This window comes from Gracilinanus agilis, chromosome 1 (genome assembly GCF_016433145.1).
Source record: "Gracilinanus agilis isolate LMUSP501 chromosome 1, AgileGrace, whole genome shotgun sequence".
Lineage (NCBI taxonomy): Eukaryota > Metazoa > Chordata > Mammalia > Didelphimorphia > Didelphidae > Gracilinanus > Gracilinanus agilis.
This window is the reverse complement of record NC_058130.1, coordinates 183,431,349-183,458,893: the sequence shown is the minus strand read 5'-3', so window position 1 is coordinate 183,458,893 and position 27,545 is coordinate 183,431,349. Positions and strand designations below refer to the sequence as shown.

The 27,545-nt window shown below is 36.0% G+C and overlaps 1 protein-coding gene across 1 annotated transcript in view; it reads left to right on the top strand.

Annotated features, from left to right (window-relative positions):
• Window positions 1-27,545, top strand: part of SNX29 (sorting nexin 29) — a 714,032-nt gene that overhangs the window by 424,993 nt on the left and 261,494 nt on the right. The window lies entirely within an intron of this gene.

Here is a 27,545-nt window from a genome sequence, read left to right as displayed (position 1 = left end):
CCCTTTTAAAAAATAAGTGCTGCATTAGAGCTACAGAAACATAGACTTTCCTCCTCTAAACATATTTCTCTTTAGACTAGCAAATACCCTAAGCCAGTGGTAGGCAAACTATGGCCTGTGGGCCAGATGTGGGTGTAATGAATATGGGGCTGTAGCTAGTAATAATAATGCAAGGAGGAGGAGCTAGCTATAGAGAGGATGGTATGGGCCAGTACCAGGGGCCTGTCTTGAAACTGAGTATGAATGAATCAAAGATTCAGCCCCAGGCTAGCAGAAAGATAGGTGAAACTCTCCTTTGCTAGGCACCAAGCTCCTTTTAAGGTGAATGTTCTACAGCCCCTGTCCTGATGAGGAAGTGACTTCCTATTGGTGTTTCTAGAAGTGAGACAGGAAGAGAGATATGGCACTTCCTTTCCACAGTAATGGAGTTTATCTCTGTTCTAGCTTTTCAGAATCTTCAGGAGCTGTCCATGCTTGGCCTTAGTTGGGATAGGCAAATGACCACAAAGTTCTTATATTAAAGCCAAAGGGTTTATTGCTAAATGGGTATAGGTATAAAGGTATTGGAAAGAGGTTTAGGTAAAACTAAGAACTAACTAACAGCTACTTTGTTAAATCTAAGTTTAAGGTGTTGAAAGACTTCCTGGAATGCTCTTCAGCTGACCCAAGGGACCAGCCCTGGCTCAGAAAATAAAGTGGTCTCTTTTGTTGGAAATAAACTAATATTTGGTAAAGGACTAGTTGGTGAATCAGATGGTGTTTCTATTTGGCTTGCAGTGATTCTTTGATCCTACCTAGTCTAAGAAACTAATTCTCACCTTCCCACTCCCCCCAGAAATCAATCCTAAAAGGTAGAAGGACAAATGAGAAGTCAAGTAGCCAGGGATCTGCAAGCTCTTATATACCCTAGCTCCAACTGCCAGGTGCCACCTGCTCCCTGGCTCATGCCAAGTTCTATATTCTAACTAGGGCAAATTGCCAGCTTGCCCCATGAAAATATGGCAGTATGATTTTCTATATTACATGGGCCCCCTGAAATGTTCTATCTGGCTTTGTGACATTATTCCTAATCTGATGAATACAATGAGTAGGATACAATACAATGAAACTTCGAAAGAGCTGCCTTAGAAACAGACTGACAGATGAGCATTTCCTTTCTTTTGGCCCCCTCTTTAAAAAGTTTGCCCATCACTGCCCTAAGCTGATCGCATTCATTGAGGTTTCCTCATCTGAATAATTGATGAAAATATGTCTCAAACATTTTTATAATACCAAAAATAATTTATCTTTCTTTTTAGGTAGAACTATATTATGCTCCATGCTGCTTTCTTCCTGGGATGCCTATCACAGTGGTCAATTTTATATTGCCCTAACCTAAGTCCCATATGGACAAATGCGTTTGGCTTAGGTATGACTATCTACCTTTATAAGACTTATATCTAGGCATAAAAGTTTAAACCCAAATTTCCTATAAACATATTTTTTATATGTGCTGGTGAGTATAGTATAGTTAAGCCTTACTTTCACATTTATTCCATATTTATGTAAACAAACAGTAGAATAGCACAAAATACTCATGGTCTTCTAATGCTGATGTAAATATCCTCTTATGATGCTAGTCAGTGACAATTTGTGGGCATAGAGCATTCTTCTAGGCAGTTAGTGGCAAGAAAAAAAGACTTAGAATAATGTGATGGTCTCTGCTTTTGAAGGACCTACAGCATAATAGTGGAGATAGATCACATATGCAGATTCATACACTAGATGAGGATTGTATAAAATGCCAGTAAGTAAAAATAAAATATTAATGTATCAGAAGTGTCAGATTAATAATAGGCCACTTATATAATGCTTTATGGCCACAGATTAATTTTTCTTCTTAATCTGATTCTGTTCTCATATCATCTTTCTGAGTAAAGTCATATGGATATTGTTATTCCCATTTTTCAGATGAGAAAACTGGGACTCAGAGATAAACTGACTTTTCCCAGGTAATAGAGCTAAATGGCAGATCTGATACTCAAAACCTGTCTTTCTTCTAAATCCAAGTGCAGTTCTCTTTTTGCTATATATCATGCTTATTTTTCTTAAAAGCAAAGAGAAAAATGTGATGTTTATTAACTAGTATTCTATAAGCATAGTGCCCAGAAGATAAATCAGTTGATCATGTTTGGAAGTTGAAGTTAAAGTGCAGTTCTTTGAAAATTTACACCATGACCTTAAACTTGTCTGTTGACTTCTTGGCCTCCATCTTCCCATTAAAAAATTTCATCCTTGGGAATTTGTCACCATCCAGTATCTTTGCTTCTGTACCATTTCTGTTCAGTTTTAAGGGAGAAAATCATGAAACTGATCTGATTTAGCCCATGGTAAACATTCTATTACAAATATAACAAATTCAATAACAAATATAAAAATACTAGGCTCTTGCTGCTCTTTGCCAATCTTACTATTATGAATTTCATTGCCCACAGTGTTTCAAACCTCTTCTATTTCTCCTAAAATCACACCTTTTAATAGAACCCTTTAAAAAAAAGGTTCTTATGCTTAAAGCAGATGATCCAACCACCTACTTGACTGAGACAATAAAAGCCATCTGATCTGAGCTCCATCAGCCCACTTATTCTATTCTTCAAAACTTCTTAACATCACCACCTACTCTGACCTTCTCTCCTCTGATCACAGAAGAGGTATTCCTGCTCTTCATTAAGTTTTATCCTTCTAATACACTTAAATCCCATTTTCTTGTCCTGTTTCCAGGATTTTGCTAAGCAATCATTTTCTATCATATATTTTTTTCTTCCTCAATGCTTAAGAAAACTTAGTCTAGGCATGATAGTACCTACTTGTAATCTCTCCTACCAGGGAGACTGAAGTTGATGGATTATTTGAGTTTGTTTGACCTTTCTGAGTATTAGTGCACTGAGCCAACTGATGAATGTCTGCCCTAAGTCTGGCACCAATGTGGTGAGGCCCAGAGCAAGGGGCTAATAGTCTACCTGAGGAAGGGCAAACTGGCTTAGGTCAGAATGAGAGCAGGTCAAAGCTTTTGTGCTGTAGGATGCAGCCTGTGAATTTGGCCACTGCACTTCCAACCTGGACAAGATAGAAAGATGGAGTCTCAAAAAACCCCAAATGCTTAGAACTTTTGAATTCCCCCCAAAAAGCTTCTCTTAATCCTAGTGGCCTATTTAACTACAATCCCATTTCCTGTCCTTTATTTGGTGAAACTGCCTGTAAAAAAATGATCTATTAACTCTTTCATTAATCTTATAATTTGACTTCACCTCTACTAGTCTATCAAATTTTCCCTTACAAATGTTACCAATGGGGGTAGCTCAGTGGATTGAGAGTCAGGCCTAGAGACAGGAGGTCCTAGGTTCAAATCCGGCCTCAGACACTTCCCAGCTGTGTGACCCTGGGCAAGTCACTTGACCCCCATTGCCCACTCTTACCACTCTTCTGCCTTGGAGCCAATACACAGAAGTTAAGGGTTTAAAAAAAAAAGATAAATGTTACCAATGACTTCTTTATCTCCGTATATAATAGCTTCTTCAATTCTTATTTTCTTTGACGTTTTAACAGCTTTAGATACCTCTGAACCCTTAACTTCCCATAGATATGCCTTCTTCTCTTGGCTTCTGAGGTACCATATTCTTTGTATTCTTCTCTGTCATTCTGATTTGTCCTTTTCTGCCTTTTATTTTTGTGATACAGAGGAAAAAAACACACTGGATTTGGTGTTAGAGGACTTGATTCTAATTCTCAGGTCTGCTAATTACATGTTGGGTAACCTTAGGAAAGCCATTTTTTTTTAACTTATCTGGCTCTCATTTTCCTAATTTATAAAATGAAGATGTTGAACTAAGTTACCTCGAAGGTCCTTTTCAGTTCTAAATCTATGATCCTATGATCCCTTTTCTAACTTCTAAGGAAATAGTTCTCATGGATCTGTCCAGTGTTCCTGGTACTCTTTATACTATTCTTTGCCAAATTTATTCACTCCAGTGACTTCAGTGACCACTTCTGTACAGATGATGCCCTAATTTGTATTTCTAACCAGAACCTGTCTTCTGAATTATAAATCTGCATCTCTGGTTTTATTTGAGGACTTTTCAACCTACATGCCAGCTGATTGGCATCTTAAATTCAAAGTGTCTAAGTTTATTTTCTTTTTTCATATGCTAGCCTCTCCTAATTTTTTGATTTCAATTTGACATTATCATTTATTCATATATTTGTGATTTTAGAGATTCTTCTTTCTCAAATATTATTCTGTCTCTACTTCCATATTTCAAATCTATTTCATAGTCTCTGTTTTCACTGCCACTCTCTTTACTCATACCTATTCATTCATGCTGGCAGAATGGTATTTTTACATATAGATTTTATTAGTCATATTGTTAATTTCTTATCACTTACTAAATGCAGTTTAAATACCTTTATTCGACATTGAAAGTCTTCCACATTGTCTGTCCCCATCTTTTGGGTCTTTTTATTCCTACCATATACTCTTAAGTTCCAACCAAGTTGGATTCCTCTTTGCCCTCAACATATGATTCTATTTAACATTATAAAGTACATTTCTAATATCACATCCTCCATGAATCCTCCCCAATCTCCTTTGTTAACAATGTCCTTTCCCTTAATTAAATCCTTGTTTTTCAACTCTATTGTAATTATATTATATTGTGTATATAGTTATATGTGTTTGCTTATAAGCTCCATGGGGTAAATGATTGTGTCTAATCTAACCTTTGTCTCTCTCCCAGTGCTTATTGAAGTGCTCCCTGCACATAGGAATTTACTGTTTGTTGGATGAGTGTATGAATTTGTGAAGACATTTATAGTGCCTCTCTGTTATTCACAGAGATGAAATGAAAAAAATTGAACAATATAATGAGCATAGGAAGTTTGTTAGAATCAGAACACTAGTTTGAGATAGCTTCACCTATCTAAGATAATGTAAATGTTGTCTTGTCTGAAGAGAATATACCAAATGATTTCAGAGCTAAAAGAGAACTTTAAAATAATTTAGTTTACCCCCACCATCTCTATTTTACAGTTGAGGAAACTGAGACCTAGTTAGGTTTCATGACTTTTTCAAAGTCACAGAATTAGTTAGTGAGGAACCCAAATGTGAAAGCCTAAGAGAATTCTAAGTTCAACTCATTTTGTGCTAAATGGCTGCTTCATGGTTTTTTAGCTAATGGTTTTCAGTTACTTAATCTACTTCTACTAATTTTCCATAACCTAATAAATAGATGTTACTCACAATATATTTAGTATATAGGACTGTGACTTGCCCACACAGCGCTTAAAATCTGCCTGTAGGTTTCAAAGCATGTGGTGTCTTAATATCTGTATCACTTTTCTCTGAGATTAATGATTTAAGTGACTATACTGGATTAGATGTATTATTGAAAAGTGTAACCTTGATTTAGTGGACTAGCTCAGTGGTTCAGCTTTCAGGTCCTATGATGATTATATGAAATACTGTCTACCCAGTAGAAATGTGCTAGACTTTGTTTCCCTGTGTTGTCAGGAATAGGAGTCACCAGAAATGTTCAATATTAAACAGTAATAAAGAACAGCTCAACAGTTTTTCATATCTTTTCTATAACCTCCAACAACAACAACATTTTTCTTTATGTAGAGGTTTCAATTCTGGATTCCAGGAATCTGTTTTCCAGTGACTATGAATATCTACAGTATCAAGCTCTCATTTGTGATTTGGTTAAAAAGCTGCTGATCAGAAGCCTAAAAGAGAAATTCCATGCCTTAATTCTCATTATGTAGGGGGGAAATGCTCGTGTTCTTTTTCCCCTCTTGAAAGTAAAGTTTCTTGATTTATTGTTAAGGAACATTAAAGAGATATTCCTGGTAGGAGGATGGTCCAGAATGCTACTAAAATCCCTTTCAGGTCTGAGGTCCTATAATTCTAGGTGGGTAGAATGGCTGAAAATGTAGAAGCTTCTTTTGATTTGACTGCTACCTCTTCTGATACATCCTCCTTTGTACTATGAAGATTTCATTTAAAACAAGAATGCTACCAACAATATGCTCTGAAGTAACTTTACACACTGTTCAACTATTTCATTACTCCCCCTGTTCCTGCAGATTGGTGCCAACCTAGAACAGTAATGTTAAACTCAAATAGAAATGGATCCCTGAGGGTTCTTGTATTAACCGTGAAAACTACAAATTGTTGTTATCTTTATTATATTGTATTTTTATTTATTTTGTTAAATATTTCTCAATAACATTTTAATCTAGTTTGGTAACACTGAGGAGTTTTGCAATCACTTGAACTTGAGTTTGATACTTCTATTCTCAAGGTCCTCTGGAATGGTAGACTTATTTCTGTCTTTTAGCCTTTAGTTTTATTGTTCTTCATACACAGAGTACCTTTTTCTTTTCTCTTTTTTGCTTTTCCAAAACCTTATTCTCAAGACCCAGTACAAATGTAAACTACTCCTATTGAAGCCTTCTTTGACATTATATCCCACATCAGTCACTCACTTTTTGGAACTCCCTTAGCAATACCTAAACAATCTCTTACTGTCTGTGCCACTCATTTTGACACTGTTTCACGTGTATATTTTAAATTTCTACAAATAAGAATATATAATTGTATATACTGAAGGCAGGGAATTTATATTCTTCTTCCTTTGACTCTTCCCTAACACTAACTCAAAGCTGAACACATAAATATTTGTTAGGCCAAACTGAATTGAAACACAACTACACCGAAAATACACAAAGATAACAGTGTATATATTTGTCACAGGATGATCAACATTTTTCTTTGCATTTGCTGTCAGATATAAGTAGCTATCATACCTCTCCTGCCCTTGAGTTTTCTGATGTCTCAGTTTTAGACACCACTTACAATTGTGATATGAAATTACCCATCAGTCACAGAAAGATAAGTTGTACTGTCAGTGGTGGCTGTTAAAAGAGCTAGAATATATTTGGAAAGAATAGTATTATGGAAAATCAAAGTTTGGCTATGGAAGGGATAATTTTCTTCAAGGTTAATTTGGCCACACCTGAAAGGAACAAACTAGAAAAGATTGCAGGGCTAGAGCTGTATAATGAATGATAGTCTAAATATTTGCCATAGAGACTTGTTTGGTAATTTAATTAAACAAGTAACAAGCATTTAAGTATGTACTGTACTCCAGAGTCTACACTGATCATTGGGGATACAAAGGCAAAAGTAAAGTGGTCCTTTCCTTTAAGGAGCTTAAATTCCATATACAAAGATGAATATATTTTAAAAACACAAAACCAATGCCAAGCCATTTTTTGGCAGAGGTACTAATACTTGGGGTGGGGTAATAGGAAGGGGGCTTCTTGAAAAGCTTCATGTAAAAGAGGACATTTGTGTTTAGTTGGGAAGGAAACAAAGGATTCTAAGAAATGGAGATGTGGAAGGAATGGATATCATGTATGAATTATAGCATATTGAAAATCATAGAAAGGGGCAACTATGTGGCTTAGCGGATAGAGTTCCAGGCCTAAAGTTGGAAGGTCCTAGATTCAAATGTGGCCTCAGACACTTCCTGGCTGTGTGACTCTGGGCAAGTCACTTCAACCACTACCATCCTTCTACCTTGGAACCAATACACAGTATTGATTCTAAGAGGGAAGGATGGGGTTTAAAAAATACTCATAGTGAGTAGTGATGTGTCAAAAACGGCAAGAAGACCACTTTGGTTGAACCAAAGAGTGTGTGGAGGAGAGTAACAAATATTGGAAGGCTGTAGTGAAATCAAGTTGTGAAGACTTTTAAGTGCTAAACAGAGAAGTTTATTTTTGATCCTCTATAATAGGGAACCTCTTTTTCTCTTCCAGATGTTGGTGAATTAGGAAATGCTAGAGTACAATATTGAATTATAGGAATATAGTTAAGGATAGTCTGGTTTTCTAGGGTTAGTTGAAGGAAGGGAATTTTGAGAGAAGGGAAAAGGATTCTGGGTAGAAAGGAATTGTGGGTCTACAACTAGAAATAACAACTTCACTTCCTTCTTGGTTTTTGACCAAGCTGGAGGGAGTTTTTGTCTCTAAGCCTACAATTCCCATCAAGCTAAAGGAGGGTTTTTCCTCTGAGAGATTCTCCCTGAAGGGCCAGGATTTTCGTGGAGAAGTCCTTGGCATCCAGGTAGAGGATTTACTTGGAGGGAAATAATTTCTCTGAGTCCAGGTTTCATTTGTCAGTGGTCCAGCTACCAGACTTCCTTTTGGCTAAGGTAATTCAAAGCTTTCCACCTATAGCTTTGAGTTACTTAGTACAGCAGCCAAACCCAGAGGTTTTTTTCCCTTTCTTTCTTATTAATTATTGGTAGTAAGTTTAGATTAAGTCAGACAGCATGGGGTTCTTAGATAGCATAGGGAGGATTAAGCAGGGCCCATAAAAGAAAACAAAGGCTCTCCTTCAACTGGAGATTTAGAAAGTTGGGTGAAGTTAGTTTGGATAATGCTAGGGTCCTACCTACCAGTTTCCTTCTTCCTTTTTTAAAATAAACTTTATTTTCATAAGCCAAGGGTTTTTATGCTTCACTGGCCCTAGGTAGTTCCTAGGTGGGCCTAACATCCCTCTAGGGCTCTTCCATAATACAGAACGATCACACAAGGCAATTGTGACTCTTTCAGTGGTTCTTAGGATAATCACTGAAATCACTTTTTTTTTTTTAAAGATTAGGGAAAAAAGTGTTAAGACTGTGGCCTTTGGAAGGAAAAATAAAAGTTCCTACTAGTGTGGATCATAGAAAATTTTCTAGTTTGCTCTGTGATGATCTTCCCAACTACCTTACACACCCCAGAAAAAAAAATGCAGTTACTATTTTTTTACTTTTGCAGAGCTTCTTTCTTCAATATGTAAAGAATCTAAGATTTATCCATATGGGTGCTCCTGTCACTAATACATATCACAAATCTATACATTTGTAGACAGTTTGGTGAATTGTTGTGACTAAAAAAAAACCAGTTATAATCTGGTGATGATCCTTCTAGCAATGAACCTTTCCAAATTTAGCTAGGCTGGTCACAGGATGTCAGATATACAGATTATCTTTGGCTTGTGCTCAAAACTTTTCTTGCTTGGAAAGATTATACTTGGAAGAACAACTCTTACTTATTTTTCATCATTTTGGGGAATTCAGAATGACTTCCATACTGGCCAAAGTGGGGGATTGGGATATTTATGGATCAGTGAGTAAGCATGTATCCAATTATTACTGTATGCCATGTACTGTGCTAAGTGCAAAGAATACAAATACAAGGCAGTCCTCACATTATAGGGGAAAGCAAGACATAGAATGGTAGCAAGGAAGGAGTGTTTTGAACAGAGAATAGTGATTGGAATGTAAGGGCAATTGACACGTCCTTTCCAGAAATGTTACTGTTGATTTAATTACTATTTTCAGAACTAGAGCTGGAAGGTTGCGGTAAAGCTGAGGATGAAGGGAGGCTGTGTACACAGTTGCAGGATGTGGCAATATCGGGGAAATAGTAGGTTATGTTTGGGGTTGAGAGATAAAGAGAATGCTCACTAATCAGAAGCCTCAGATCTTGGGAGAGAGAACTTGAATCTGGGGTTGGAAGGTAGAAGCTTGAGGCAAAGCAGGTGGCATGACATAAAGATAACTAGGAAATCAAAAGCACTTCAAATATCAGCCAAATCATTGTCTCAATAAGTGAATTAGTTAATGGAGGGAGAGGATATTCTTCCCAGCTTTTAGGAAAAACAAAGTGACTCTTCCATGTTGGGAAGGTCAGAGTTTCACTGTCTTTCATCAGTTAGGGAATGTTCTTAGAATATCTTCAGAGATGTAGATTCAACTCAGTTTAAGACAAATTTATCAAGGGCTTATTGTGTACTATATGCTAAGAAAAAAATAAAAATGGTCCCCATCCTCAAGGTACTTAATACATTTTATTGAGAGTATATAGCATAGTTGCATGGATTTAGAGCTTCATAGAAAGGACTTCAGAAGTCATGTGTTCACATATAAGTGAATACAAAATAATTTTATAATAGACATGTATTGATGGTTAGGGAGCTCAGGTTAGTGTATTAATAATAATATTAATAGCAAACATTTTCATAGTGTTTCAAAGGTTTGCAAAGAATATTGCTTATCTTATTCTATCCATACAACACTGTGATATAAGTGCTATTACTATTCCCATTTTATAGATGAGGAAACTGAGGCTATAAGAGGTTTAATGAATTGTCTAGGATCTGAGGTAGATTCAAACTCAGAGCTTTCTGACTTAAAATCCTACTCTGTGTTATAAAGAAGTAAATAAATAAGGTAATCTGAGTGGGTCAAATGAATGAAATTTGGGTGTGAGGAAGGATAAATGGGGGTATTGGGTAATTATAAGGTGATTGGAGGAGGAATGAAGGTACAGGAAGGCATTTAGGAGATAAAGGAAAATGGGGTATGTAGGAGAGGGCAGTTCAAACAGGTTTATTCTCAGAGGCTTGAGACAGAGGATACAGGGAGGAAATTAGGGCCAATAAGAAATGTTTAGGTTTGGCTGGAGGGTTTCTCTTGTTAGTTTCTAAGTCTCTTGAGGGAGGAGTCTAGAGGGCCCCTCCCTGCCAGTCAAACTGATGGCTGGAGGAAGTCTTGAGGTAGGTACTTCCTGCCAAGATGGATGCCCCAGTTCTTTCAAGAAATAAAAGAAAAATGATTCCTTCCCCTTGAGCCCTTGTCTTAATTTTTGACACAATGATTTACCGGAAGGTTTGAATAGTTAACAAGGGGATTTATTAATACCAGGGTCAGTCAGAAGGGGAGAGGGGTTCAGGGTTTTCTAATTGCTGCTAGGGAGAGGGTGATGATGGGGGATGGGTAGTGGAGAGGTTTAGACAGAGAGAGTCCAGCTCTCCCAGCCAGGAAGATTTGACTGCCTTTTAAATAAAGTCTTTATCAGATCAATAAAACTTAGGAGTAACTTATTTAAGGATACTCTACTAGCCTATAGAAACCAAACCCACAATGTCTAATCACCAAGCCCTCCCTTCCACCAGGACCCAAAGGACATTTAGGGAAGGGGAGGGATGGAGATGGGAGATCAGGAGAGGTCCAGAGAAATGAGATAGGTCCAAATTTCCCCAAGACAAAATAAGCACAGGCCAAGGTCAAAGCAAAGCCAAGCCAAAAGGCCAAAGCAAAAGCCTCCAGCCACAGTGAAAGCCAGAAGGCAAAAGCCTCCTCTGTTGAAACTTTACCTCTATTTATAGCTTTAAGTTCTAACTGACTTTCTGAAGATTCTAAGATGTTTAACTGACTTTTTGTGACCATTAGAAATTATAGAAGCAAAAAGTTTCTGTTAGCCACCTTGCATTACATCTGTCCACTACCCTATCTAACTCTTGAGCTAAGTTGTTTTTTTTTAAAAGTCAATCTTTGATATCAAGAATTGATACTAAGAACCAGTTCCAATGAAGAAGTGTGGTAAAGGTTAGGCAATGGGGTTAAGTGGCTCACCCAGGGTCACACAGCTAGGAAGTATCTGAGGGCAGATTTGAACTCAGAATCCTTAGTTTCCAGGCTTTGCTCTGTCCACTGAGACACCTAGCTTGTCACTTGAGCTGAATTTTGAATGGAATTAAAGAATCTAAGAGGTAGAGGTCAAGAGGGAGAGCACTCCAGGCATGAAAATGAGGATGTGCAAAACTACTGAGTTGGGAGGTGGAGTGTTGTGTTTAGGAAATCAGTTTGAATGGACCACAGGTAGTGTGAATGAAGGAAAATGGTGTGAAATCATGTACCTGAGGCTTTGTGAACAGAGCAGTAGTCTGGTCAGACATGCGCTTTAGAAATCTGAATTTGGCAGCTGTGATGGTTGGTTTGGAGAGCAAGCAGAATTGAAGAAGGAAAGCGTAGGGAGGCCAATTAAGAGACTGTAGCAAGAGTATAGGCAAAGAGTGATAGAAGCCAGAGCTAGGGTGGTAGCCATGTGATTCTGTGCAGCAGATTATTTGTTTTGTTATTGTTGAGAATAAATGGTTCTAATCATGTTCTGAGCAAATAATGATTATGTTTTGGCAGATTTTGTTTGGTATATTTTGTTCAATGGATCAGCAACGCATATTAAGTGCCCATTGCATGGAGAACCATGTCCTTGAGGAATGTCTGGGGAATTATTCCATTGGACTAGATAACAGTTCCTTCCTTCCTTCCTTCTCTTTCTTCTTCTTTCCACAATCATACAGATAGGATGTTTGAAGCCAGATTTGAACCCAGGACCAACCCATGCTGAACCAGGTTCTCTATCTACTGAACCATTTGCCTCTGATGATTATTGTTTCATCAGGGTCTAATGAAGAAAAAATATACCTCTGAAGAATATAAAAGAATATCTAAAGTGAAATTATAAAAACAAATGCAAATTAATATAGCTGTTAGACTCTACAACATTGACAAATGATTTGAATGCTGTGGAAAGAGAGAGGATGGGAAAGATTTGTGACTGGAGACATTTCATCAACTTTGCCAGTTTACAAGAATTGCTATAGTTCATCCTTTGGTATAAATTTTCTTTTCCTGATAAATATTGACAATATGTTAGGGATATAAGACCCAAACACAGATAATACAGAATTACATAGTAAACACATTAAAGATTTATAAAACAAAATGGTACTTGAGGGTTGTGGAAGAAAGACATACCAAACAGGGGAAAGGGAATGTTTCACTCCTGATTTTGAATTTCTTAGAAGCTTAAAATCATACTTGAAATCCATATTTTTGTCAAACATAAAATAATGCTAATATTATCACCATTATTGGAATGTTAGATTAAGCCTATTAAATTATTAGAACTTGGATTTTTCCTTAAAATTTCCTTAAAAAAAAAAAAAAGCCTGACAGCTACTGTACCTCATCCTGTTTCAAAAGCTAATTAATGCAGATGTTTTTCTCCATACCAGACATTTATTGCTCAACTGCTTTAGGAGAGAATTATTTGTGTCAGGAGGTTGATAGTCCAGATTTCCTTGAAGGTTCCAGAGTCATCAGTTTAGACACGAACAGAGCAGGATAGCTAGATCAGGAAATTATGTTAACACTATCAAAATCATCCAATATTTGTAAAACACATAAAATATGTAGAGGGCATTGTGCTAGATGCTGTGTGTACAAAAAAAATGTAAACAGCAGAGTCATTGTCCTCAAAGAAACATTAATAGTCTGTTGGATTAGGGAGATACTATAGGTATACAAATGAATATAGTACAAAGTAGAATGTGATGGAGACAAAAGACAGTGATAGACAAATTGTAGCTGGAAAATTTGGTGAGGGAGATAGCATTTTAAACAAGGAGGATGAGGAAAAACTTCATAGGAGAGAAACACCTGAGCAAGACCTTAAAAGAAAAGAATTTCAGCAGATAAAAGTAAGAAGGGAGTACATTCCAGGCATAAGAGAAGACATTTACTAAAGCTCTCTGGAGATGACAGGATGAGATAAGAAGTATGCATAGTAACCAACTTTGGCTATTATGAAACATGTGTGTAAAGGCAAGAAACATAAGAAAATGAATGTTAAGAACCAGATTGGGGGATATCATTTTATCCATGAGACAATAGAAAGTCATTGAAGTTCTTTGAGTAAAGAAGTGATGTCGTCAGACTTGTAGATTAGGAAAATTAGTTTATAGTGGCCGTGTAAATGAACATGACACTGGAATAGAAACATGGAGCAGCTGAGACTCTCATCTACAACAAAACCAAACATTTTTCAGGTCCCTATACTGTGCTAGTTTGGCTAAGGCTTGCTTCCTACCCTTGTAGTAATAGTCTAGGAAATTAGAATAGTTACTTATGCATGATAAGTGCATTAAAGAGTTTTTTTAAGCACAATGTAAGGTTTTGAACATGATCAAGGAAAGCTTCAACCTCATGGATTAATACTTTAAATAAAGGGTTTTAGAAAAAATGATAGAACCTTGACTTAGTCTCTTCTCTTCCCTTCTCTCCTTCCCTGCCTGTCCCTCATCACTTTTTATCATTCAATATTCTTGTGTACCTGGGTTAACGATTTGTTGTTCAGTTGTTTCACTTGTGTTCATCTCTTTTGGGTGCCATTTGGGGTTTTCTCAGCAAAAATCTTGGAATGTTTTTCAATTTCCTTCTCCAATTCATTTTACAAATGAGAAAACTGAGGCAAAAAGGGTTGTTATTTACCTATTTGGTAAGTAGCAGAGGCCAGATTTGAACGTGGGAAGATTAGTTTTCCTGACTTTAGGCCCTGCACTCTATCCATTGCTTTACCTAGCTGCCTGTGTGTTCATAGTACTGAATGTCCTATTGGAGGTACAATGAAGTAAAAGAGATGAATGTCATTTCTCAGTGTTTACATCTTCATGGAAGAAAAAAAAGTTCTAACAACCTGAAAAGTTAAACATCAATACACCACACAGTGATCTAGTGTTAGATCTAACTCCTGTTAAGATTCTGGCCATGTACCACTTGGAAGTTTGAAGAAGTCCATTTTATTTTCAGTATCAGCAGGATGTTTGCATTTTTTTCCAGTGGCTCTCAAGTTAACCATAGTGTTCTGTTTGAGTGAGATATGGGGTAGATGAAATTCCAGTTTTATTCATTTTTGGATGTCTGTCTCTACTATATGCATAGACTTTGATATGACTGTCAGAGAGGATGAAGGGGCCATTCTTCTGGTTGGCTCAGCTCTTGCACATTGAAGGCCTTTCACTCTGGCCAGGGGAGTATAGCCTCTGGAGTTTCTTTCTTCAGGAGCTGGTCAAGGATGGCATTTAAAATCCTGAAATAACTGGTTAGGCCAGAAATGATACCCTTATTCCCCAAATAGGAAGAATAGTAAGCATGACTTTTTCAAGCCTGAGGTCCTATATATTCTACATTTTTTAAGCAAAGGACTAAAGATTTATAAGAGCTCTTTATGTCATGAATAGATATAATTTTACAAATCTTTTTCCCGTAGAAAGCATGACTGACTCTCCTAAGAACTTTCTCTTTTATGTGTTAGTCAAGTCACTAGAATTCACAGAAACTTCACAGAAGTGCTGTTTGACCAGGCCTGGATAACTTTTAGCTGCTTTAACCAAATCTCAAGTAGCATCAATAAGAAGAGCAATCAGGTTGCAAAGGAGCGGGGGGTGGGGGGGCATCATGCTGAGGAAGATGTGATTATAAAAGGGATAGAAAATTGCAGAATGGTTTGCATCTTTAATTAGCTGCTCTTCGTCATTTATCGCTTATTGACTAAAGACAGATTTAAAATTAGGGAGATTTATCTCTGGCAGCGATGTTCGTGCTTCTGATTTTTGTCAGGGATGGTTTCAGTCTCTAATTGAAGGTTTCAGTGATTGGTTTCAGAAGTCATCAATCTCAAATAGTAGGCGCTGCTGAGCAGTGATGAAGTCATTGTTTAGTGGGTCACAGCAGGTTTGTGTCAGTGAAATGTTTATTCCTTGTGCACTTTATCTAGAAGACTAGATTTTGAAGACATCAAGAGTCTTCCATTATTTTATGTCACAGAGCACATGGGCTGAGAGGAAAGTCCATTATGTGACTCTGGTCATGTCTGAGGAGTAAAGAAAGAAGTGGGCTTTCAAGCATTCTTTTCTCATTAATTCACTGTATCCCTGGACAGTCTCCTAGCCTTGCCCCTTCCTTATTTGTGATTATTGGAATTCAGAAATCAATTTCTTCCCTGGCATAGCCAACTGATGATGCTAAAACCTGTTGCAAATACAAAAGCCACATTTAACTATGATGACAAAGTAGCTGGGCAGGAAAAACTCCATAGATACAGTGTTCCAGGAAAAAGAACAGAACAAACAAAAGAGCTCAGCTTCCAGATTTCACTTACTGTTATATAGAAAGATTCAGCCCTTAAATTTCCCATGTGATAAAATATATTGGAAGAGAAACTGGGTTATATCAGTTTTTTTCCTTCTCTTCCTCACTGAACCATTGAATGGGGCTGGAAAACACACCAGTCTAGTGAAGGGTGTTATCTTTCTCCAATATCTAATATATTTTTTTAGTGTAACCAGTATTGCCACATTTGTAATTGTAGGTGAGGATTCATCAGAATACACCTGAGACAGATTTAAAGGGGCTTTGGTTTCTGACAGGCAGAAAATGGTTTCTGGGTGAAGGTGGAGGTTGAGCTAAGAGGGAGACAATGAAAGAAACATTTTGAAAAGATTTTAGAAAAAAGAAGATAAGAAAGGAAAAAAAATGGGAAAAAAATTTAGTTTACTTCTATATGTTCCTTATTGTAACTCCCTCCTCCCCCATCTATGAAATGGGGCTAATAAATATAGCTATTTCATTGAGTTGTTATAAGGATCAAATGAGATAATATGAAAATCTCTTTACAACATATATATATATATACATATATATATACCCCATATGTAACTGTTTAAATGTTAATTATTATTGTTATTAATTTCACTGAAGAATTTCAGAGCTGTGAGTTTAGAAAATGTATTAGGTAGAATGAGAGGCATCAGACCCTAGTTTTAGAAATATGCTGAATTATCCCATCACTTAGCTATGTTCCAGAAAAAAAAATCTGTACTACATTTAGACCCTGGCATAACTATAAATGTATTGACCCTAAGAAACCACCTCTGAAACCCAAATGTACACCCTCCCTCATTGTTCTTTAATAACCAAGGCTACAAACTAAGGAGCTTAATTTAAAATGTACCCTTAGTGCATGTGATGCAGTATCTAGGCTGCATATGTTGTTTTTAAGTGGTAGAAATTCAATCTCCAGGAAGGATTCTGGGAGGAAAGATTCTGGAGTCATTTTGCTTTTATCTGCAAATTAACAGTGAACATTGAGCTTCATCAGCTGCAGATGTAATCATAGCACTTGTACTGTTAAAAATATAGTATGTACATGTAATTAGAAGTAAATGGCCCATATGCACATGCTCTGATTGCCTTATCTTAGTTTCTTCTTTTAAAGAAAAGATTTTCACCCAGTTGCTAGCCTCTACAGACTTTTCCCTATAAATCAGTCTATAGAGGAGGCCAGCCCCAACATTCAAAATTATTATTATTTTGCTTTATTGTTTCCTCTTTGTCAGTATCTGGACACTTATTTCTATTTATTAGCTGTTTTTAAGATACCAACAAGTCACTTCAAGAGGCTGGTGTGCTTACTTGAAGACTTATTTCTCTGTGTTGTTGCTAACATGATATTGATTCCTTACACTAAAAGTGTTCTTCATAGATACATCTCTGGGATGCTGGTATAGTAAATCTTATTTCAAGATGACAACATTTTCTAGAATATCTGTAGAATGAATATTCTGTAATTAAAAAAATAATGCCTTATTATGTCATCAGATTATAATAACAGTTTTTGTTTGCATTATTGATATTCTTAGACCCAGTAATTAAGTATTTTGGTTGTTTTTTAATACTATTAAAATGCTGAATTTCAAGTGGCCATTTCAGTTGTATTCCCCCCCCCCCTTCCCAATTTAGGGGAAAACTTAATGCCTTTCATTCCTCTGTGGAAAGCACTAGCATATTTGGCATCTAGACTACACTAGAGTAAGCCAGTCTTGCAGAACCTCAGTTTCTTAGAATACTCAATAGTAGTAATTTTAACTATTCATTGACATTTCTTATTGATACCATAATAAACGAAAAGAGCACTGAATTTAGGATTCAAAAGACCTTTCTGAGTTCTACTTCCATCTCTGTCACTAAATAGGTATTAGATATATTATGATGGTAGATAAATTGTTTCAGGTCTCTGGAATTTGGTATCCTAATCTGTGAAATTTCAGGGGTTAGTTTGTAAGGTTATAAGTCTTCCGTTTTACATATAAACCTTTCTTTAAAGAGGATGAAAATTCTTCTTTCATTGTTTTAGAACTAAATATTTAGTTTCTGAAGGTCAGTGGTAGAACAGGGGAGTGAAAAGGAAACATGAAAAAACTTCCTTGCATCAGGAACATGCTTGGAAACATTAGGAGAATACTAATGATGTGCACTTATGTTGACTGAAAAACTGAAAATTCTCATAATAAATGAGAAATGTGTTTGAACTGTCATTATCTGGTATAGATGAAGAAAATAAATAATAATAGTTTACACTTACATAGTATTTTAAGATTTTAGAGTGATTTACATACATTAGTGATTATGTTACATATTATTGATAAACATGGTCTGATATAGATAGTAACAAATTAGTAACAAACAATGACTGCTATAGATAGTGTAAGTATTATTATTCTCATTTTACAAATGGGGAAAGCTGAGGCTCAGCAAAATTTAATGACTTTCCCAGAGTCACATAGTAAGTTTTAGACTTGGGTCTTAAGCTGAAGTGTTTAGACTCAAAGGCTACTGTGTCTTTTGTATGCCACAGTTCTCTTTGACTCGTTTACCTTAACAAATCTTCTAAGCAACATTTTTAGGATGAACTAGGAATGTAAAGTATACTTTACCTAATGCCTGGGAAGCAATATATAAGCCATTCTTTTTGGTACTTTATTCTTTCCCCTATTTAAAAGGAAAATATATGGAATGCCCTAACCACCTTCACCCAGAAACCATTTCTTTATAAGAAAGACTCAATTTCCATATTTAGCAAATTGGATTATCCTTCCCCAGAGCACATTTCTAATGCTGAATGCCATATTTTCTAAGATTTAAATTGAATCTGGGAGCCTTGTCATCTCTGCTTTTATTTTGAAAATCCCATAGATTGAATGTCTCCTGATTTATTTTTTTATAGTAAAAAAATGAAAGTGGAAAATAGAGCAGGCTTGGGGCATGATGGCATTGGAAGGGAAAAGTGGCCTACATGTTTTCATGATTATATAAATTAACAGGCTTTGACCAGACTGTCCCCAGTTACACCAAAGCTTCAAAGGCAATATTAACTAATCCAATGACATTCCAAATTTTGTTTTTCATTTTAAACACTAATTCAGAAATTTAGTATGTTAAAGGAACAGTATTTGTGGCTTTTTCCAATATAAATTAAAAGCCAAGAGTTAAAGTAGAGAGTCCTGTTAGTACCAGGGAAGTATACCCAGACAAAAAGTGTGTGAAAATATCTTTGGACAAGATAAAGCAAGTGTTTTTTAATAAACTAGGTGAGGATATTTTCTTCATTCCTCAGTGTTATACTTTCTTTTCCCTCTCCCCCAGCAAAACTATTACTCTATTTTTTTTGGGGGGGGGAGAAGGAGGTTTTATTTTTTCCCCTGATGCTCTTTTGTACTTTTAATAAACCATGTAATAATTGATTTATAATGATATAAATAATGCTTTATGAGTCTGCATTATTAGAGAACATGTGTAGATAGTCTACTTAACTAGCTCCAGTCTATAAAATATTGGAGTTGCAATTTGGAATTATTTATCCTCTTTTTTAGATGAGAAAACAGGCCTATAGAAGTTAAATGACTTCCTTCAGTCAAATAGTGAAGTTTTATAAGAATATATAAATATGTGGGTTAATCAATGAGAAACCAACAAGTGTTTTGAGCAACTGCCACTCACAGATCAAACTCACAAAGTTGGATAGGGTATCAGAGGCAGAGTAAATCTGATAACCCTTCAATACAGGAATGGCAGTTGGATTTACTGGTCTCTATCAACTACCTGGGAATAATATAAAGATTAGCAACTCACACACTATGAGTTCTTTGAGGTAAGAGAAAAACAAGCAGGAAGGAAAATAAAACAGTTTAATTGTATTATTATAGTCAGGAGAGTGGGAAAGGAATTATCTGTAACTAGGAATCTCTACATGACAAGAACTGGAGTTCTAAGGGAAAGTTTCTCTGTCAACCTAACTTCAGTCAGGCTGACAGCTTTGGCTGAGGACTAGAGGGAGAGAGCTGGATATTGGGGTTTCTCACAAATGGTCCAGGTCACTTCCTTGGTGGCTTCAGGATACCAGGAACCAAGTCCTTGCACAGCAAATAATCCAAGAGATACCAGGTAGGGGAAAATGTCTGCAAGCTATCCACCAGAAAACAGACACAATCCACTACTAAGGCTTGTCTTGAGAGATGTTATCTTCAAGTTTCTCCAATTCCAAAGATCGCAAGCTCATGGAGTCCCTGCTGGCTGGACCTCTGCTCCAAACTTCTCTCACATCAGCAATGACAGTTTCTCCTCTCTCCTCTCTCTTCCCCTGCATTCCATTCAGAATGTCCATGACTGGCAGCCAAAGTTTTGCCCTTACTTAGCCTGCCTGCTAAATCTACTTTTCTACTCTGAAGTCTATTTCTCTATTACAGAAGTTAGAAGTAGAATCTACCTCTCATAATTTCCATTGTGTTACTCACCATCCTGCCAGTCAACGATTCTCTGAGGCATCTCTGGGCTATTCTTGAAATAGTGCAAAATGGACATTATTAATGTAAAGAACAAGGTTTCCACAGCTTTCCATTCTGAGCAGTTTTAAGATTTTTTTTCCTGAAACGCACTAGAGCTCTATTTAAGATTTCTATGTTAGGAGTCAGCTAGGTGGTTTAGTGGACTGAAAGCCAGGCCCAGAGACAGGAGATGCTGGGTTCAAATTTGGCCTCAGATACTTCCTAGCTCTGTGACCCTGGGCAAGTCACTTAACCCCCATTCCTTTACCTAGGAACCAGTACACAGTATTGATTCTAAGACTTCAAGTAAGGGTTTTTATACATACATACACCATATGTATGTATGTATGTTTGTATGTGTATATATATGTATATGCATATATATATGTAAATCTCCATTTAAGTATTTGCTAATTCCACTGTATTGTGTGTGAGTAAATTGATCATTTTAGTCAGAAAGTCAGATTATTGCTATTATTGACTAGGCAAGAAAAACTGAAGCCTCAAGAACCTAAATAATCTCTGTGATTTTCTCATATTAATTAATGGAAGACTTGAATTAAAGTTAATGACATATAAATAGTGTCATACTATTATTATTATACTACCACCACTACCACCACAGCTACCACCACCAATTGCCATAAGTATTTACCTTTGTCCTACATATTTTGTTTATGATGGAGTAGGGTTGGATTGGTTGGAGATGGATAAAGACATGAGTGTTTTCAGACTGCCACCTCCTTAGACTAGATAAGTCACATACATTAGTACAGTTTCCCAGGTCCCTAGCCTGATTGAGACTAACCTAGGCAAAAAAATAAATAAGGCTACAGAAAAATAAGCATTTTAGTCAAAATTGAAATTGAACCTATGTTGGTGATTATGATCCTTAGGCCACAATTTATTTATTATCTACACTACCTCTAAACATGACTATAGGTGGAAAAGGCAATTATTAAGATTGTTACAAGAGAGGGCATTTGAAAGTTTTTAAACTTTTTAAAATACATTTTTTGGATTTTTAAAATTATAATTTTTCATCAGTATTACTCTCTTTCCCTGTCCCATATAATAACTAATATTTTTTGAAGACAGAAAAAAGAAGAAAAAAATCAGCATAATTGATGGATATTTTTGATTTGTGTGTGTGTATGTGTATTGTGGTTGTTATTTCCATTTATATTGTTGTTGCCAGTAGAGGTTGTTTTCTTGGGATCTTTTTAAAAACTCTGTACTTCTCTGGATTCAATACATTTGCTATTCCTTAAAACACTGTAAATTTCTGCTACATTCATGTGGCACAACTAGTGTAGCCATTTCCCATTCAATAAACATCTATTTTTGTTTGCAATTTTTTTGCTGCCACAAAAAGTGCTGATATTTTGACATTTATTGTGATTTCTTCTCATTAACCTCCTTGGGTTATAAGCCCAGGAGTGGAATCTCTGAATCAAAGAGGAAGGGCATTTTACTTACTTTATTTGTATCATTCCACATTTTTTTCCAAAATGATTTTTACTGATTTATAGTTCTACCAACAATGCACTAATGTCTTTCTTCCCACAGCATTCTTAACATTGACAATTTCCATCTTTTGTGATGTCAAAGACATTGGTTTTTTTGGGGGGGGGATCAGGGAGAGAAATAATGTTGCCAAAAGCAAGGAAAAAAAGAAAAGAACATTAATGAAACATGTATAAGATGCATAGAAGACAGCAAAAGGAAGTTCATCAGGAAGGATAAGGTGCATAGTACTGGAATTATTCTGTTAAATTTCTTATTATTTTCAGTTACATGGTGTAATAGACAAAATGCTAGGTTTGGAGGTCAGGGAGACCTGTTTTGTATACTGACTCAAACACTTATTCAGTTCTGTGATACTGGCTGGATAAGTTATTTAACTTCTCTCAGCCTCATTTTCCTAATTTGTAAATAAGGATAATAATAGCACCTACCTTCATGGATTATTATGAACATAAAATGAGTTAATTTTTATAAAACTGTATAAGCCTTAAAATGATATGTAAATGTTAGTTATTTTTAAAAAGTAAGCTTTATGTAATTGAGATCACATTTACATATACAATTTTATTATTACATATGCTCATTCTATATGGAAATGGTCATGTTTATTGATGTCTGCCAAGTTCATAATAAAAGTTGTTTTAAAAGAGATCATTCTATGATTTCTTCAGTTCCCATGAGTTCTGTTATCTCTATGTAGGTAATTCCCAGATCTAGATCTGTACCTATATCTTTTTTTTTTTTTAACATACATAAATATGTTTGTGTTTCTGTTTGTCTGTCTCTGTCTTTGTCTCTCTATCTTTCTCTCCCCGCCTAACCCCCCCAGGCTCATCTGGGCATATGCCTTTAGGACATCTGGCTAGGCAAGGGGGTTAAGTGATTTGCCTATTCTATAGGCATCACAAGTTTAATTTGTTCAAAATAGAATCCCCCAAATTTCCTCCTCTTTTCAACTTCCCTGTTGCTATTAGTGTAACACCATCCTCCCATTAAATTTCAAAAGCATTTATCAAGGAAATGCCTACTATGTGCCAGGCAATATATGAAGTACTAGAAACAAAAATAATAGAAAAAAACAACAACCCCCAAAAAAACAATCTCTGCTTTCAAGGAACCTTATAGTCCAATCACTCAGGCTTGGAACTGTAAAGATGAAAATTAATGGTTGGACAATAATTTTATGAAATTTTGTGATCGCCAATACTTATTATATCTTGAGTCAGAAATTTATTTACAAAATAGAGAGGAAACAATAAAGTAGAGAAATGTGAAGGGGATAGAAAAGTTATCCTGTCTTAATGCAGGCAGAGATTAATTAGCTCCCAACCAGGAAGGCAGGTAGTGAGTAATCAAGTGGTCTCCTCCAAGATGGAAACTAGTCTCTCCAGAAACTAGGAAAGGAGCCAGCCTTTCACTCACCCCATGAAGTAGTCCAGGAGTCAGAGTCCAAGTTGAAGCTGAGCTCCAAGCCCATGATCTAAGCCACAGTCTCCAGCTAAACTCCTTTGAAGACTCTCTCCAATCAGGAGACTATCTCCTCAAGACTGACTCAAGCCTCAGGATTCATGGCTTTTTATGGTGATTTCTTGTCCCTGCCCCTCTTCACAGGGGCCAATCACAATTTCCAAATTGTCTAGCACTGCCCAGGGGGCAGTGTTTGTGAGAACCAGTTCTCACCTTCTGGAGGGGTGAATACTCATCAGAAGAGTTCACAGATTCCTGGCTGATTGAGTTTCTGAGGGTGTAAACTCTGATCATAGGATTCACAGTTTGGGACGGAGTTAAAAGCTGGAGCTCTCTAAGTAAGTGACTTGTGAGATCTCTAAGTACCTTGCTAGCTAGTACCTAGAACTAAGTAGGGTGTTCAGTCTTTTGTTGATTCAGTTCAAAAGTAGACAAAGGAGAGTTAATCCTGTCTTCACAAGTTGGGGTAGCTAAGTTAGTGTTAACTCAAAATAGACAAACAGAATAAAGGATTCCCTTTCACAAGTGTAAACTCAGAGAGAACAAAGAATTCCCTTTTACAGAACCTCCATGTCATTCTGATCCTTTTACTCTGTCCATATATTCTTTCCATCACCAAATCTTGTCTGTCTTTACCAGATCTCTCATTTATGTCTCCTCCTTTCTTTCCTTTGGAAGAACAAAAGATCAAGAATATCAAGGGAAATAATTAAAAAAAAAAAAAAGAAGGAAGGTGGCCTAGCAGTACCAGATATTAAACTATACTATAAAGCAGTGGTCATCAAAACAATATGGTATTGGCTAAGAGACAAAAGGGAGGATCAGTGGAATAGACTTGGGGTAAGTGACATCAGCAAGACAGTCTTCAGTAAACCTAAAGAGCCCAACTTTTGGGACAAAAATCCACTATTTGACAAAAACTGCCAGGAAAATTGGAAAACAATATAGGAGAGGTTAGGTTTAGATCAGCATCTCACACCCTATACCAGAATAAATTCAGAGTGGGTGAATGACTTGAATATAAAGAAGGAAACTATAAGAAAGTTAGGCAAACACAGAATAGTATACTTGTTAGATCTCTGGGAAAGGAAAGATTTTAAAACCAAGCAAGAGTTAGAAAAAATTACAAAATGCAAAATAAATAATTTAGATTACGTTAAATTAAAAAGGTTTTGTACAAACAAAAACAATGCAAGTAAAATCAGAAGGGAAACAACAAACTGGGAAAAAATCTTTGTAACAAAAAACTCAGACAAAGGGCTAATTACTCAAATATACAAGGAGCTAAACCAATTGTACAAAAAATCAAGCCATTCTCCAATTGGTCAAGGGACATGAATAGGCAATTTTCAGATAAAGAAATAAAAACTATCAATAAGCATATGAAAAAGTGTTCTAAATAATAATTAGAGAAATGCAAATCAAAACAACTCTGAGGTATCACCTCACACCCAGCAGACTGGCTAAAATGACAGCATGGGAGAGTAATGAATGTTGGAGGTGATGTGGTGAAATTGGAACATTAATGCACTGCTAGTGGAGTTGTGAATTGATCCAACCATTTTAGATGGCAATTTGGAACTATGCCCAAAGAGTGTTAAAAGATTGCCTGCCCTTTGATCCAGCCATACCCTAAATCAATTTTGAGGGAGAGTTGTAACCAGGAATTAGCTTCAGGGAGGAACCTGCTCTTTCTCCTTGGAGGTAGCTTGCAGGATAAACTTGGTAGCTTTGAGAGCTAGCAATATTTCCTTCCTTCCTTCCTTCCTTCCTTCCTTCCTTCTCTCCCTCCCTCCCTTCCTCACTTTCATCACTACAGCCTTGAAACCTGCTTTTATAGTGTTTTTTTAAAAAGATTATAAATCAGATGATGAGGTACTTTGAACTACATGAAGAGAGTAGTGAGTACATTGTCATTTATAATAAATGACAATTCAAATTCATAATCATTAAGTTATGATTGATGTGAAAGGTGAATCAGAAGAGAGGTCTATACCACAGAGAATGTGGTTTCTCTAGTAACTATAAGAGCCCCAGGATTCTAAGAGATAGAAAATAGTTTAATAGAAATATGGAATTTGGAGTACATGTGGAATTTTTATAAATGACATCGGTAAAAACCTAGTATTTTCTATAATTGACTCTCTTCCTTCGTTGCTAAAATACTCTAGGTAAAAATCAATCTTTTTGAGTATTACCACAAATCTTTATAGGTATATTCCTGGCTAGACAATGGGATGATAATAACCCTTAAACAATAATTCTGCCTATCAATTATATTTAAACAAATATAGTAGTACCAATTGTGATTATCTAGGTGTGTTATGAAGGTTATGGAGTTCATGAATTATGTTCCTAGCTAGCTAACATGACACTCATGTAGGTACAATAAATTTACAAGTTGGATGGCAGAGAGAATACTCATTTAAAGAATTACTTGAAGGTCACTTGCTACTTTAATGTGTCCAGAATGTCACTAAAAATAGTTATAAGAGAGCAAAATATTTCTGTCAAGAGATTTTTACAGCATTTTAAGATTAAGCTATCCTTGCTAATCCTCTTTATAATTGCAAAGAAATATCTCTCATTAAAAACAACACATTCTCAATAATATTACCTCATTGTTTTGCTTTTTCTTTACTTCTGTTTTATTATAAATGATATATGCTACTTCAGATCAGCAATATTTTTATATATGTATGTGAAATAAGATATTAAAAGAAGTCAGTGATTTGAAATAATTTGGTGCTTAACAGTTTTTGATTTTTACCTTTAAATCTATTTATTTAATCTTCACAGTATCCCTTATAGAGAATCTCCTGATTTCCCAGATCATGAAGTTGAAGTCAAGAAATGAAAGAAATTGCCCAGGGCTTCCTTACCAATGTAAACCTGATAGAAGGCTAGAGCCTTGATTTTTAGCTCTTTTTTTTTTTTTAAGCTCTTATTCCTCCTCTCAATATAAATGAAAATGATTTCTAGGAACTGATTTAAAATGTAGTCACATCCCTGTTCTTAGTGTTTAACCTAGTAGGACTCTATTGTAGTACTGGGGTTATAAAACAAGAATTTTAACTTATATCTGTGCTATGATTAGAATTGATAGTTGTACAGGGAGTATGTTTGTTCAATTGAACCTAAGTTCTTTAAAGTTTAAAATCATTTTGTTTTTTGCCATAGTTAAGGAGACCCAACCTAGTAACATCTCATTATAGTGCATTGTGCTTTTTGATGAAGCCCAATTTAAGCATTCAGGGTCAGTGACTCTTAGGAGAACACAGACCCTTGAGAATTTAATCTAGGCCAGTGGTTCCCAAACTTTTTTGGCCTACTGCCCCCTTTCCAGAAAAAAAATGTTACTTAGCCCCCTGGAAATTAATTTTTTTAAAAATTTTAATAGCAATTAATAGGAAAGATAAATGCACCTGTGGCCATCACTGCCTCTCTGGATTGCTGCAGCACCCACCAGGGGGCGGTAGCGCCCACTTTGGGAATCACTGATCTAGGCTATCTGCCTGGATCCAGAGAGGATTGTATCAGTACTCTTCTAGACTAATGACTAGACTAGTCCTATTTTTAGTTTTTCACAGAAGACGGGACTGTAATATCATTGTGAGGCTACATGATATAGTGGAATGAACACTAAACTTGGATTCAGGAGGGCTTGGGATGAATTCTGGCTCTGACAGTCATGTCACATTGAAGAAGTCCCTTATCCTTTAAGTCCAGTTTTCTCATTGTTAAAATGTGGTTAATCATATTTGCATTGCCTTCCTCAAAGGGTATTGTAAAGGAAAAGCAGTTTGCAAATGTTAAACCACTATGTGATTGTGAGTAGTAGTAGTGGTGGCAGCATAAGTAGTAGCCGCTGTTGTTGTTGTCACAATAATTCCTCCAGGTATATAATGACTTTTGGCAGAAAGATTATCTCTATATCCTTTACATTCCAGCTTGTCCATTTTCTTTTAATCTGTTCTCAGCAGAAATAGAAATGATCAAGTTAACATTTTTATTTCTTTTTTGATTTACTCAACTCCTTTATTTCTTTTTGAAAATTCTAGCAAATTTTGAGTTGGCCAAACCAAATCACAAAACTCAGTTCAGAGATATATCCATTGCTTGTCTCTGGACTTTCATATTGATATTAGGACTTTGTTAGTAAAATAAAAAGTTC